This window comes from Cavia porcellus, unplaced genomic scaffold (genome assembly GCF_034190915.1).
Source record: "Cavia porcellus strain 051 isolate PalLab524CR breed Dunkin Hartley unplaced genomic scaffold, mCavPor4.1 scaffold_2, whole genome shotgun sequence".
NCBI lineage: Eukaryota > Metazoa > Chordata > Mammalia > Rodentia > Caviidae > Cavia > Cavia porcellus.
Window position 1 is genome coordinate 106,781,200 of NW_026947485.1, and position 14,728 is coordinate 106,795,927.

Genomic DNA, 14,728 nt, shown 5'->3' on the forward strand with positions numbered 1-14,728 from the left:
ACCACATCCAAGACCAGTATAAGGAAGCTTAAATGTTATACTTTAAAGAACTAAAGAAGAACAAAGTAAGACCACAGCAGAAGGAAAAATCTACAAAGAGAAGAAGAGAAATAAGAGAAATAAACACTATAAAAACAGAAAAAAATCACTAAGAACCGGGATGATATTTTTTTAAAAGGCTTAACCTTGACAAATCATTAGCTAGTCTAAGAAAAAAGTAAAACATTCAAATAAAGTAGAGGATAGATTATAATTGATACTATAGAAGTTCTAATAATCATGACAAACTATTATAGACAATCACATACACTCCAAAATTGAATAATCTACAAGAAATGGATAAATTCCTACAAACGTATAGTATACGAATTATGGAGAAATTATGAAGAAATTTCAGCCCACACCTCGTCATCGGTGTGCTGGGTGGATCTGGGGCACCTGCATCAGCCTCCCCTTGTGTCTGGAGGACTGTGGATACCTCAGCAAGCAAGGGAGGATCGCAGGTTCCAGAGGCACCATGGCCTGCTCAGCGCACTCTGCCCAAAGCCCAGACTGTTCGGGACCCTCCAGGCTTCCAGGTGCAGTGAAGTGGAGAAGTAGGTTTGAGGCCTCTACATCCGCCTACCCATCCGGGCTGCACTTGGAGAACTGTGGAGCTTCCAACAGGTGGGCGGGCCCACGCTATCCCCAGAGCCCATCCTGTTTGGGACTCTCGCACCTTGCCATCGGTGTGCAGAGGAGGGGCTGGGCGGATCTAGGGTGCCTGCATCAGCCTCCCCATGTGTCTGGAGGACTGTGGATGTCTCAGCGGGCAGTGGAGCATTGCAGGTTCCAGAGACCCTGCAGCCTGTGTTGAGTGCTCAGCACACTCTGCCCAAAGCAGACTGTTCGGGTCCCTCCAGGCTTCTGGGTGCAGTGAAGTAGAGAGTTGGGTATGAAGCGTCTACATCTGCCTCCACAGCACGGCTGCACTTGGAGAGCTGTGGAGCTTCCAAAGGGCAGGTGGGCGCACAGTATCCCTGAGGCCCAGCTTATCTGGAACTGCGGACTTCTAAACAGGCAGAGGAGGGCGATTGGTGCTGTAGGCCCAGTGGCTTGGGGTAACAGGGTGCCAGAGTCTCAGGAGCTGCAGACATAGAAGGGGATTTCCAACAGACCCTGAGGAAGCTTTCAAATAACACTTGAAAGACAGAAATATAGGAAAATGACAAAACGAAAGACCAAATTACAACCTCAAACCTACAACCCATCTCAAGAAACACGAGGAGCAATGTATATAGAAGAAAATATATGCCATTCACCTCAAATATCAGACACAATAGCTACTGAAATTAACAACCAGCTCCAGAAAGCTTTAAAGAAATTCAAACTCGAAATAATCTCCGAGGTAAAAGATGAAATGATAAAAGAAATGAAAGAGATTCTGAATATATCTAAAGAAAACACAGATAAAAAATTGGAGGAACTAAACAAAAAAATAGAATCCCTAGACTAGCAATATAACAAACAAACAATACATAATGCAGATGCACAGAGATATACAGGAAATAAAAAACTCCACTGAAAGTTGTAAAAACCACATAATGAAAGTGAAGACAGAATTTCAGACCTTGAAGACAGGATTGCAGCTAGTGAATAGGAAAGGAAAAATCTTTTAAAAATAACAAGGAATCAGAAAACAATTCAACAACTGCAAGCTGATGCAAAGAAAAATAATATAAGAATGATAGGGATTAATGAAAAAGAAGGAGACAACATAAAGGATGTCAAGAGGATATTTAGAGAAGTAATAGCTGAAAATTTCCCAAGCATGAGATCAGAAACTGACATCAGGATCAGTGAAGCATATAGAACTCCAAATAGTCATAACCAAAATAAAACTACACCCAGACATATAATAATCACCATCCCAGAAATCCAACACAAGAATAGATTATTAAAAGCTGTCAGAGAGAAAAGACAGATCACTTATAAAGGAAAACCTATCAGAATCACAGCAGACTTCTCAGGACAAACAATAAAGTCAAGAAGAGAATGGAGTGAAGTATTCCAGATCCTAAAGCAAAATGATTTCCAACCTAGACTGATGTATCCTGAAAAAATATCATTCAAAATTGATGGGGAAATACGATACTTCCATGACAAAGAACAGCTGAAGAACTTCATGAACACCAAACCAACCCTGCAAAAAATATTGAAAGACAGTTTAGATACACAAAGGAAAAAACAACTAAGCAAAACAGATAATTAAACAGAACAGAAAGATAAAGATGCAACAGCAGAGAGATAACATGTCAACAATAAACCAACATATAACAGTTATAGCCATTAATGTAAATGGTCTCAATGCACCAATCAAAAGAAACAGACTAGCAGAATGGATCAAGAAACAAAATCCAACCATATGCTGTTTACAGGAGACCCATCTAACCCAGAAGGATACTCACAGACTGAAAGTTAAAGATTGGAAAACAATACTTCATGCAGCAGGAATCCAAAAAAAGGCAGGAGTAGCCATTGTGTTTGCAGACAACGTGAACTTTAAACCAACAATGACCATAAAGGACAAAGAAGGTCACTACATACTCGTAAGGGGAAAACTCCAAGAGGAAGAGATAACTATCTTAAATATATACGCACCAAACTCCAGAGCACGCAGTTATATAAAACAACTATTAACAGAAATGAAAACTCAAATTATCAGTAACACAATTGTAACAGGGGACCTCAATATGCCATTGACACCAAGGGACAGATCAACCAGACAGAAAATGAGCAAAGAAATAACAGAACTGAATCACACCTGCGAACAAATGGATTTGATAGACATATACAGAATGCTCCATCCAACAACAGCAGAATACACATTCTTCTCAGCAGTACATGGATCATTCTCTAAAATAGACCATATATTAACAGTTTTGGAAGAATGGCCATTTTCACAATGTTTGTTCTTCCTATCCATGAGCAAGGGATGACTTTCCATATTCCGAGATCACCTTAAATTTCTTTTTTCACAAACATTGTGAAAATGGCCATTCTTTGGATTGTTTTCTTAGAGTCCATTGCATTGATTTCTGCTCTGATTTTTTGGATTGTTGATTCTTTGGATTGTTTTCTTAGTCTCTATTGCATTGATTTCATCAAACAAATGAATCATTTCATTCACTGATTGAAAGACAGTTGGTTCTTTGAAAGAATGAATAAAATCGATAAGCCCCTAGTGAACCTTATTTTAAAAAAGGAAGAAAAAGCTCAAATTCATGCAATAAGAAATGAAAAAGGTGAAATCACTACAGACCCAATAGAAATACAGAAGATCATCAACACCTATTTTGAAAACCTCTACTCTCAAAAGTTAGATAACACAGAAGAAATAGACAGATTCTTAGAAACATATGAAGTACCAAAGCTAGATCAAGAGGATGTAAAACTGTTGAATAACCCAATCTCTGTTAATGAAATTGAAACTGTAATTAAGTCCTTACCTACAAAGAAGAACCCAGGCCCAGATGGATTCACTGCAGAATTCTACAACAAATACATAGGAGACCTAATGCCGACACTCCTCAAACTATTCAATGAAATTGAAAGGGAAGCAATCCTTCCTAAGTCATTCCTGGAAGAAAATATTACTCTAGTACCAAAACCTGAGAAAGACCCAACTAAAAAAGAGAACTATAGACCGATCTCCCTAATGAACACAGATGCAAAAATCCTCAATAAAATATTGGCAAATAGGATCCAGCAAATCATCAAGAAGATTATACACCATGACCAAGTGGCATTCATACCAGGAATGCAAGGATGGTTCAATATATGTAAATCAATAAATGTAATCCACCATATCAATAAAGCCAAAAATAAGAATCACATGATCATTTCTATAGATGCAGAAAAAGCCTTCAATAAGGTCCAACACTTATTCATGATAAGAACTTTACAGAAAATTGGAATAAATGGTCTTTACCTCAATATAATAAAGGCCATTTATGACAAACCAACAGCCAGCATCGTACTAAATGGTTAAAAATTGAAAGCCTTTACTTTATAATCACGCACAAGACAAGGATGTCCTTTATCACCACTCCTATTTAATGTAGTACTGCAAGTACTAGCCAGAGCAATTAAGCAAGAGAGAGAAATAAAAGGGGTAAAGATAGGAAAAGAAGGAGTTAAATTATCATTGTTTGCAGATGACATGATACTCTACATAGAAGACCCTGTAAACTCCATTGAAAGACTCTTAGATACAATAAATAAATTCAGTAATGTGGCTGGATACAAATAGCATTCATATACACGAACAACAAAATCACAGGGAAATAAGAGAAACTACACTCTTCACATTAACAAGCAAAAAACTGAAATGTTTAGGAATTACTCTTACAAAAGAAGTGAAAGACTTATACAGTGAAAATTATAATACACTGAAAAAAGAAATTGAAGGTGATCTCAGAAAATGGAAAGACATCCCTTGCTCACGGATAGGAAGAACAAACATTGTGAAAATGGCCATTCTCCCAAAACTGTTATACAGATTCAATGCAATCGCAATAAAAATACCACCAACATACCTTATAGATCTAGAGAAATCATTCCTAAATTTCATCTAGAACCAGAAGAGACCTAGAATAGCAAAGGCAATTCTAAGCAGCAAAGACAAAGCAGGAGGCATCACAATCCCTGACCTGAAGTTATACTACAAAGCAACAGTAGTAAAATCAACATAGTATTGGAATCAAAACAGAGCCGAAGATCAATGGAATAGATTAGAAGATACAACCACAACTACAAACACACTCAACCACCTTTTCTTTGAAAGGAGCCAAGCAAGTTCACTGAAGAACGACAGTGTCTTTAATAAATGGTGCTGGAAAAACTGGCTCTCCATTTGCCGAAAACTAAAGCTAGACCCATGTCTATCACCATGTACTAAATTAAAATCTAAATGGATCAAAGATCTGAATAGTAAAACAGAAACACTAAATCTATTGGAAGACAAATTGGGTAGAAACCTTGAAGACATAGGAGTAGGTAGAGAATTCATGAACAGGACTCAAACCGCACGGGAAATACTTCCCAGAATCAATAACTGGGACCACTACTTATTAAAAAGTTTCTGCATGTCAAAAGAAATCTCCAACATAGTGAAAAGAAAACCCACAAACTGGGAAAAGATTTTAGTGAACTCTCTCTCAGACAAGGGCCTCTTGTCTAAAACATATAAAGAATTAAAGAAACTCAGACCTCCAAAATTCAAAGATCCAATCCAAAAATGGGCATCTGAGATGAATACGCAATTCTCAGATGAAGAAATACAAATGGCAAATAAATACATGAAAAAATGCTCATCATCATTGGTCATTAGAGAAATGCAAATTAAAACCACACTGAGGAGAGGAGGAGCTGGGCAGATCTGGGGTGCCCTCACCGGCCTCTCTGCGTGTCTGGAGGACTCTGGATATCTCCGCCCAGACTGCTGGAGTTCCCCCAGGCTTCCAGGTGCAGTGAAGGGGAGAGGTGGGTTTGAGGCTTCCACATCAGCCTCCCCATTCCGGCTTCACTTGGAGACCTGCTGAGCTCCTGATAGGTGGGCTGGCCCACACTACCAGCCTAGACCAGCCTGTTTAGCTGCCGCGCCTGGCCATAGGTCTGCAGAGGAGGAGCTGGGCAGGTCTGGGGTGCCCTCACCGGCCTCTCTGCATGTCTGGAGGACTCTGGATATCTCGGCCCAGACTGCTGTGGATATCTCTGCAACCAGGGAGGGTCCACAGGTTCCTGAAGCACTGCAGCCTGTGGTGAGTACCCTAACCTGGCTGTGATTGAAGAACTGTGGAGCTTCCAAGGTGCAGGTGGGCGCACAGTGTCCCTGAGGCCCAGCTTGTCTGGAACTGCGGAGTTCTGAGCAGGCAGAGGAGGGCCACTGGTTCTGTAGGCCCAATGGCTTGGGGTAGCGCGGTGCCAGAGTCTCAGTAGCTCCAAACATAGAAGGGGATTTTCAACAGATCCTGAGGAAGCTTTCAAATAACACTTGAAACACAGAAATATAGGAAAATGACAAAACGAAAGACCAAATTACAACCTCAAACCTCCAGCCCATCTCAAGAAACCCTAGGAGCGATGTATATAGAAGAAAATATATCCCATCCACCTCATATATCGGACACAATAGCCACTGAAATTGACAAGCAATTCCAGGAAGCTCTAAAGAAATTCAAACTCGAAATAATCTCGCAGATAAAAGAAGAAATGATAAAAGAAATGAAAGAGATTCTAAATATATCTAAAGAAAACACAGATAAAAAATTGGAGGAACTAAACAAAAAGATAGAATCCCTAGACGAGCAATATAAGAACCAAACAGAATACATAATGCAGATGCACAGATATATACAGGAAATAAAAAACTCCACTGAAAGTTGTAAAAACCACCTTAAGGAAAGTGAAGATAGAATTTCAGACCTTGAAGACAGGATTGCAGCTAGTGAACAGGAAAGGAAAGAATTTTTGAAAATAACAAGTAATCAGGAAACAACAATTCAACAACTGCAAGATGATGCAAAGAAGAATAACATAAGAATGATAGGGATTAATGAAAGAGAGGGAGACAACATGAAGGATGTCAGGAGGATATTTAGAGAAGTAATAGCTGAAAATTTCCCAAGCATGAGATCAGAAACTGACATCAGGATCAGTGAAGCATATAGAACTCCAAACAGTCATAACCAACATAAAACTACACGCAGACATATAATAATCACCATCCCAGAAATCCAACACAAGAATAGATTATTAAAAGCTGTCAGAGAGAAAAGACAGATCACTTATAAAGGAAAACCTATCAGAATCACAGCAGACTTCTCAGCACAAACGATAAAGTCAAGAAGAGCATGGAGTGAAGTATTCCAGATCCTAAAGCAAAATTATTTCCAACCAAGACTGATATATCCTGCAAAACTATCATTCAAAATAGATGGTGCAATACGATACTTCCATGACAAAGAACAGCTGAAGAACTTCATGAACACCAAACCGACCCTGCAAAAAATATTGAAAGACAGTTTAGATACACAAAGGAAAAAACCACTAAGCAAAGCAAATAATTAAACAAAACAGACAGATAAAGATGCAACAGCAGAGAGATAACATTCCTACAATTAACCAGCATTTAACAGTAATAACCATTAAGGTAAATGGTCTCAATGCACCAATCAAAAGAAACAGACTAGCAGAATGGATCAAGAAACAAAATCCAACCATATGCTGTTTACAGGAAACCCATCTAACCCAGAAGGATACTCACAGACTGAAAGTCAAAGGATGGAAAACAATTCTTCATGCAGCAGGAATCCAAAAAAAGGCAGGAGTAGCCATTCTGTTTGCAGACAACGTGAACTTTAAACCAACAATGACCATAAAAGACAAAGAAGGTCACTACATACTCGTAAGGGGAAAACTCCAAGAGGAAGAGATAACTATCTTAAATATATACGCACCAAACTCCAGAGCACCCATTTATATAAAACAATTATTAACAGAAATGAAAACTCAAATTATCAGTAACACAATTGTAACAGGAGACCTTAATACACCACTGACACCAAGGGACAGATCAACCAGACAGAAAATGAGCAAAGAAATAACAGAACTGAACCACACCTGTGAACAAATGGGTTTGATAGACATATACAGAATGTTCCACCCAACAACATCAGAATACACATTCTTCTCAGCAGTACATGGATCATTTTCTAAAATAGACCATATATTAGCTCACAGAACATATTTAAGCAAATGTAAAAGAGTTGAAATCATCCCTTGCATATTATCGGATCATAGCGCTCTGAAATTAGAAATTAATGACAAAAGGTACTGCAAAAATTCCGCAAACACATGGAAACTAAATAACACACTCTTGAGTAATCAGTGGGTCACAGAAGAAATTAAAGAAGAAATTAAACAATACCTAAAAGAAAATGAAAATGCAGATACAACTTACCAGAATCTGTGGGACGCAATGAAAGCCGTTCTGAGAGGAAAATTTATTGCACTGAGTTCCCACATCAGGAAAACAGAATGAATACAAATAAATAACTTGATGCTACACCTCAAACAGGTAGAAAAAGAAGAGCAAGTCAAGCCCAAAGCCAAAAGAAGAGAGGAAATTATAAAAATCAGAGCAGAAATCAATGCAATAGAGACTAAGAAAACAATCCAAAGAATCAACGAATCAAAGAGTTGGTTCTTTGAAAGAATAAATAAAATCGATAAGCCCCTAGCCAACCTTATTTAAAAAAGGGAAGAAAAAGCTCAAATTCATGCAATAAGAAATGAAAAAGGAGAAATCATTAAAGACCCAATAGAAATACAGAGGATCATCAACACCTATTTCAAAAACCTCTACTCTCAAAAGTTTGATAACACAGAAGAAATAGACAGATTCTTAGAAGCATATGAAGTACCAAAGCTAGATCAAGAGGATGTAAAACTGTTGAATAACCCAATCTCTGCTAATGAACTTGAAAATGTAATTAAGGCCTTACCCACCAAGAAGAGCCCAGGCCCAGATGGATTCACTGCAGAATTCTACAAGAAATATAAAGAAGACCTAATGCCGACACTCCTCAAACTATTCAATGAAATTGAAAGGGAAGCAATCCTTCCTAAGTCATTCCTGGAAGAAAATATTACTCTAGTACCAAAACCTGAGAAAGACCCAACTATAAAAGAGAACTATAGACCAATCTCCCTAATGAACACAGATGCAAAAATCCTCGATAAAATATTGGCAAATAGGATCCAGCAAATCATCAAGAAGATTATACACCATGACCAAGTGGGATTCATCCCAGGAATGCAAGGATGATTCAACATACGCAAATCAATAAATGTAATCCACCATATCAATAAAGCCAAAAATAAAAATCACATGATCATTTCTATAGATGCAGAAAAAGCCTTCGATAAGGTCCAACACTTATTCATGATAAGAACTTTACAGAAAATTGGAATAAATGGTCTTTACCTCAATATAATAAAGGCCATTTATGACAAACCAACAGCCAGCATCATACTAAATGGCCAAAAATTGAAAGCCTTTACTTTAAAATCAGGCACAAGACAAGGATGTCCTTTATCACCACTCCTATTTAATATAGTTCTGGAAGTACTAGCCAGAGCAATTAGGCAAGAAAGAGAAATAAAAGGGGTAAAGATAGGAAAAGAAGAAGTTAAATTATCATTGTTTGCAGATGACTGATACTCTATATAGCAGACCCCCTAAACTCCATTGAAATACTCTTAGATACAATAAATAAATTCAGTAATGTGGCTGGATACAAAATCAATACTCAGAAATCAAAAGCATTCCTATACACGAACAACAAAATTACAGAGAGGGAAATAAGAGAAACTGGACTATTCACATTAGCAAGCAAAAAAAATGAAATATTTAGGAATTATTCTTACGAAAGAAGTGAAAGACTTATACAGTGAAAATTATAATACACTGAAAAAGGAAATTGAAGATGATCTCAGAAAATGGAAAGACATCCCTTGCTCATGGATAGGAAGAACAAACATTGTGAAAATGGCCATTCTCCCAAAACTGTTATACAGATTCAATGCAATCCCAATAGAAATATCATCAACATACCTTATAGATCTAGAGAAATCACTCCTAAATTTCATCTGGAACCAGAAGAGACCTAGAATCGCAAAGGCAATTCTAAGCAGCAAAGACAAAGCAGGAGGCATCACAATCCCTGACTTGAAGTTATACTCCAAAGCAACAGTAGTAAAATCAACATGGTATTGGAATCAAAACAGAGCCGAAGATCAGTGGAATAGATTAGAAGATACAGCCACAACTACGAACACACTCAACCACCTTATCTTTGATAAAGGAGCCAAGCAGGTTCACTGAAAGAACGACAGTGGCTTTAATAAATGGTGCTGGAAAAACTGGCTCTCCATTTGCCGAAAACTAAAGCTAGACCCATGTCTATCACCATGTACTAAATTAAAATCTAAATGGGTCAAAGATCTGAATATTAAAACAGAAACACTAAATCTATTGGAAGACAAATTAGGTAGAAACCTTGGAGACATAGGAGTAGGTAAATAATTCATGAACAGGATTCAAACCGCACAGGAAATACTTCCCAGAATCAATAACTGGGACCACTTCTTACTAAAAAGTTTCTGCATGTCAAAAGAAATCTCCAGCATAGTGAAAAGAAAACCCACAAACTGGGAAAAGATTTTAGTGAACTCTCTCTCAGACAAGGGCCTCTTGTCTAAAACATATAAAGAATTAAAGAAACTCAGACCTCCAAAATTCAAAGATCCAATCCAAAAATGGGCATCTGAGATGAATACGCAATTCTCAGATGAAGAAATGCAAATGGCAAATAAATACATGAAAAAATGCTCATCATCATTGGTCATTAGAGAAATGCAAATTAAAACCACACTGAGATACCATCTCACTCCTGAAAGAATGGCCAGGATCAAGAAAACGGACAACAAATGCTGGAGAGGCTGTGGGGAAAAAGACACTCTCCTGCACTGCTGGTGTGAGTGTAGACTGGTGCAGCCTTTGTGGAGATCTGTCTGGAGATTTCTCAAAAAGTTGGGACTGGAAATCCCATTTATTCCAGCTATTCCACTTCTAGCCATATTCCCAGAAGGACTGAAAGCATCATACCACAGTGATATATGTGCACCTATGTTTATAGCGGCATAATTTGTAATCGCCAGATCTTGGAAACAACCCAAGTGTCCATCAACTGAGGAATGGATAAAAAGTTGTGGTATTTCTATACAATGGAGTATTATTCAGCTATAAAGAAGGATCACATTGAGATATTTATCAATAAATGGGCGCAGCTTGAGACCATACTCATAAGTGAAATAAATCAATCTCGCATGTGTGAATACCGAATAGTTTCCCTAATGTAAGTAATGGTTCAAATATATAAAAATATGTGGTAATCATGATTCCCCATTAGGTGGCCTTGGAGCCTTATAAAGTTTTCACTCATTAATTAGAAAGGCTTTATTCTGGGCTTTTTGATATGAAAATATTTGAAGCTAGAGTATATGAAGTTTTATCCAAATATTTCAAGGAAAAAGACACTATGGTAACTACTATTAAGTCAGGTTATATGGTGGTGAAGTACTAGATTGTTGAAACAGTCATGCTGTGACCTCTATTGTTATATTGTTATGTCCTGTTTTATCTCAATCTCCCCCTTATTGTTTTAAAAAATTATTTAGTCATTTCTTATGTTTGTCTTAATTAAAGAAAAAATTCAAAAAATTAGGATATATAAATAGTAACTCTTTTTGATTTCCTATTAACTTGTTTTGAAGTCCTGTAGTACTCCCACGATCTTGTTTTGACTGATTAGACTCTGTTCCATTCTATATGATAGTATCAAGTTTGAAGACATAGGCAACTACTTTGAAGACAATAAGATTCACTAAGATACCCATTCTGGTTTGACTATTGTCTTCTTTGGAAGTCCTGTAATGTTTACAATGCCTAAGTTTTATTGGCCTTGTTCTCTACTGTTTTGTCCAACTTTATAATATCTAATGAGATAGACAATTCTTTTTAAGGAAACAAGGGACAACGTTAATAACCATTGTTGATAAACTTGTACTCTGTTCTACACCATGTGCTATGTCTATCCTTGGTATTGACTGACAGCTTTGTTTTGCCATATTTGACTGTATTCTTCCCCCCCCCAAAAAAAGTAATAAGCACTAAGGAGTAATAAAATCCAAAATGTGTAAATTTTGTTGTAAAAAAGAGAGGGGGAAAAAAAGAAAGAAAGAAAAAGAGCTCTAATGGATATAACAGCAAGTGTGTTTAGGGGTGTTAAATAGCTGACTATATCAATGTTTTTGGATCATTGAACACAGCTGTTTGCAATCTCCCTGTTTGAATGTCCACCTTGTATTCTTTGATACTGTGATTTGAGGAACTATTTTCAAGATGATAATATGTAATCTACTAACAGGTGATTTCTTACTGTTATGTTTTTTTTGTTTGTTTGTTTTGGTTTTTTGTTTTGTTTTGTTTTGTTTTTTTGTAGTTCTGTATTACGTGTACCCTTACACCGCTTTGGTTTGTTTTGTGTTTTTCTCTTTTTCCTCTTAAATAAAAAATTAAAAAAAAACCACACTGAGATATCATCTCACTCTTGAAAGAATGGCCAGGATCTAGAAAACCAACAACAACAAATGCTGGAGAGGCTGTGGGGAAAAAGGAACTCTCCTACACTGTTGGTGGGAGTGTAGACTGGTGCAGCCTTTGTGGAGGTCAATCTGGAGATTTCTCAAAAAGCTGGGATTGGAAATCCATTTATTCCAGCTATTCCACTTCTAGGCATATTCCCAGAAGAACTGAAAGCATCATACCACAGTGATATATGTGCACCTATGTTTATAGCGGCACAATTTGTATTCGCCAGATCTTGGAAACAACCCAAGTGTCCATCAACTGAGGAATGGATAAAAAAAGTTGTGGTATTTCTATACAATGGAGTATTATTCAGCTATAAAGAAGGATCACATTGAGATATTTATCAATAAATGGGCGCAGCTTGAGACCATACTCATAAGTGAAATAAATCAATCTCGCATGTGTGAATACCGAATAGTTTCCCTAATGTAAGTAATGATTCAAATATATTAAAAAATGTGATAATCATGATTTCCCATTATGTGGCCTTGAAGCCTTATAAAGTTTTCACTTATTAATTGGAAAGGCTTTATTCTGGGCTTCTTGATATGGAAATCTTGAAGCTATAGTATATGAAGTTTTATTCAAATATTTCAAGGAAAAAGACAGACACTATGGTAACTACTGTTAAGTTGGGTTATTTGGTGGTGAAGCACTAGGTTGCTGAAACAGTCATGCTTTGGCCTGTATTGTTATATTGTTATGTCCTGTTTTATCTCAATCTGTCCATTATTCATTAAAAAAAATATTTAGTTATTTCTTATGTTTTTTTTAATTAAGGGGAAAAATTTTAAAAATGAGCAGGGTATATAATAGTAACTTTTTTTGATTTCCTATTAACTTCTTTTGAAGTCCTGTAATACTCCCACTATCTTGTTTTGACTGATTAGACTCTGTTCCGTTCTGTATTATAGTATCAAGTTTGAGGGTTTAGGCAACTACTTTGAAGGCAATAAGATTCACTAAGATGCCCATTCTGGTTTGACTATTGTCTCCTTTGGAAGTCCTGTAATGTTTACAATGCTTAAGTTTTATTGGTCTTGTTCTCTACTGTTTTGTTCAACTTTATAATATCTAATGAGATAGAAAAATTCTTTTTAAGGAAACAAGAAACATTGTTGATAACCTTGTACTCTGTTTTACATCATGTGCTATGTCTATCCTTGGTTTGACTGACAGCTTTGTTTTGCCATATTTGACTTTATTCTCTCCCCCCCAAAAAAAGTAATAAGAACTTAGGAGTAATAAAACCCAAAATGTGTAAATTTTGTTGTAAGAAAGAGAGGGGAAAAAAAGAACTCTAAAGGATACAACAGCAAGAGTGTTTAGGGGTGTTAAATAGCTGACCATATTAATGTTTTTGGTTGGATCATTGAACACAACTGTTTGCAGTCTCACTGTTTGAATGTCCACTTTGTATGCTTTGATACTGTGATTTGAGCAACTATCTCTAAGATGATAATATGTAATCTATTAACTGGTGATTTCTTACTTTTTTTTTTTGTAGTTCTGTATTACTTGTACCCTTACACCACCTTGTTTTGTTTTGTTTTTTCTCTTTTTCTTTTCAAATAAAATTTTAAAAAAAAAGAAATTTCAAAACAGACCAACAGTGGATAGATTGTATCAACACTTTTAAAATATAAAAATAAAAACATTAAAGGACTTGGTAGCCTCATTGACGAATCCTATCAGCTATTTAAAGAACAACTAATAATTATCTTTCTCAGTTGCCTCTAAAAAATGGAAAATTAAAGACTATTTTCAGTGTTAGGACATTATACCATCAGAATATCAAAGCCAGACAAAAATAGCACAAAAAAGATCCAATAGCTCTACAGAGTATAGGTTCACAAATCATCAATAAAGTACTAGCAAACTGCATTTGACAACTTATTTAAAGGATCATTCACTGTGATCAAGAACAATTTATCCCGAGGATACAAAGATGGCTCAAAATATGTGATTTAATAAATATTATTGATCATGTTAATACAATGAAGGGCGAAAACTGTATACGATAACTTCAACAGATAATAGAAAAAGTATTTGAGAAAGTGCAGCATCAGCCAGATCTGGTGGTGCACACCCGTAATCCCAGCACTTGAGAGGCCGAAGCAAGAGAATTGCTGTGAGTTTGAGGCCAACCTGGGCTACTAACAGAACGTAAAATCCTTGGTTATATACAACTTCGAAAAGCACCAAACATTGTTTAGCGAATTCAAGGCCAGCCTAAAATACGTATCTATCTCAAAACAGCAAAATATGCAGAGTTAAAAATTCATGGTTAAAAAAACAATTTTTTTAACAAATTAGGTATAGAGCAAATGTTCCGCAACACTATAAAGGGCATATACAGCAGGCCTACTGCTATCACTATACTCAGTAGTGAAAACTTGAAAGATCAGCAACAAGGCAAGGAGTCTACTCATAACTTCTATTCAACACAGCAAGTCTTATGTTGAGCATTCA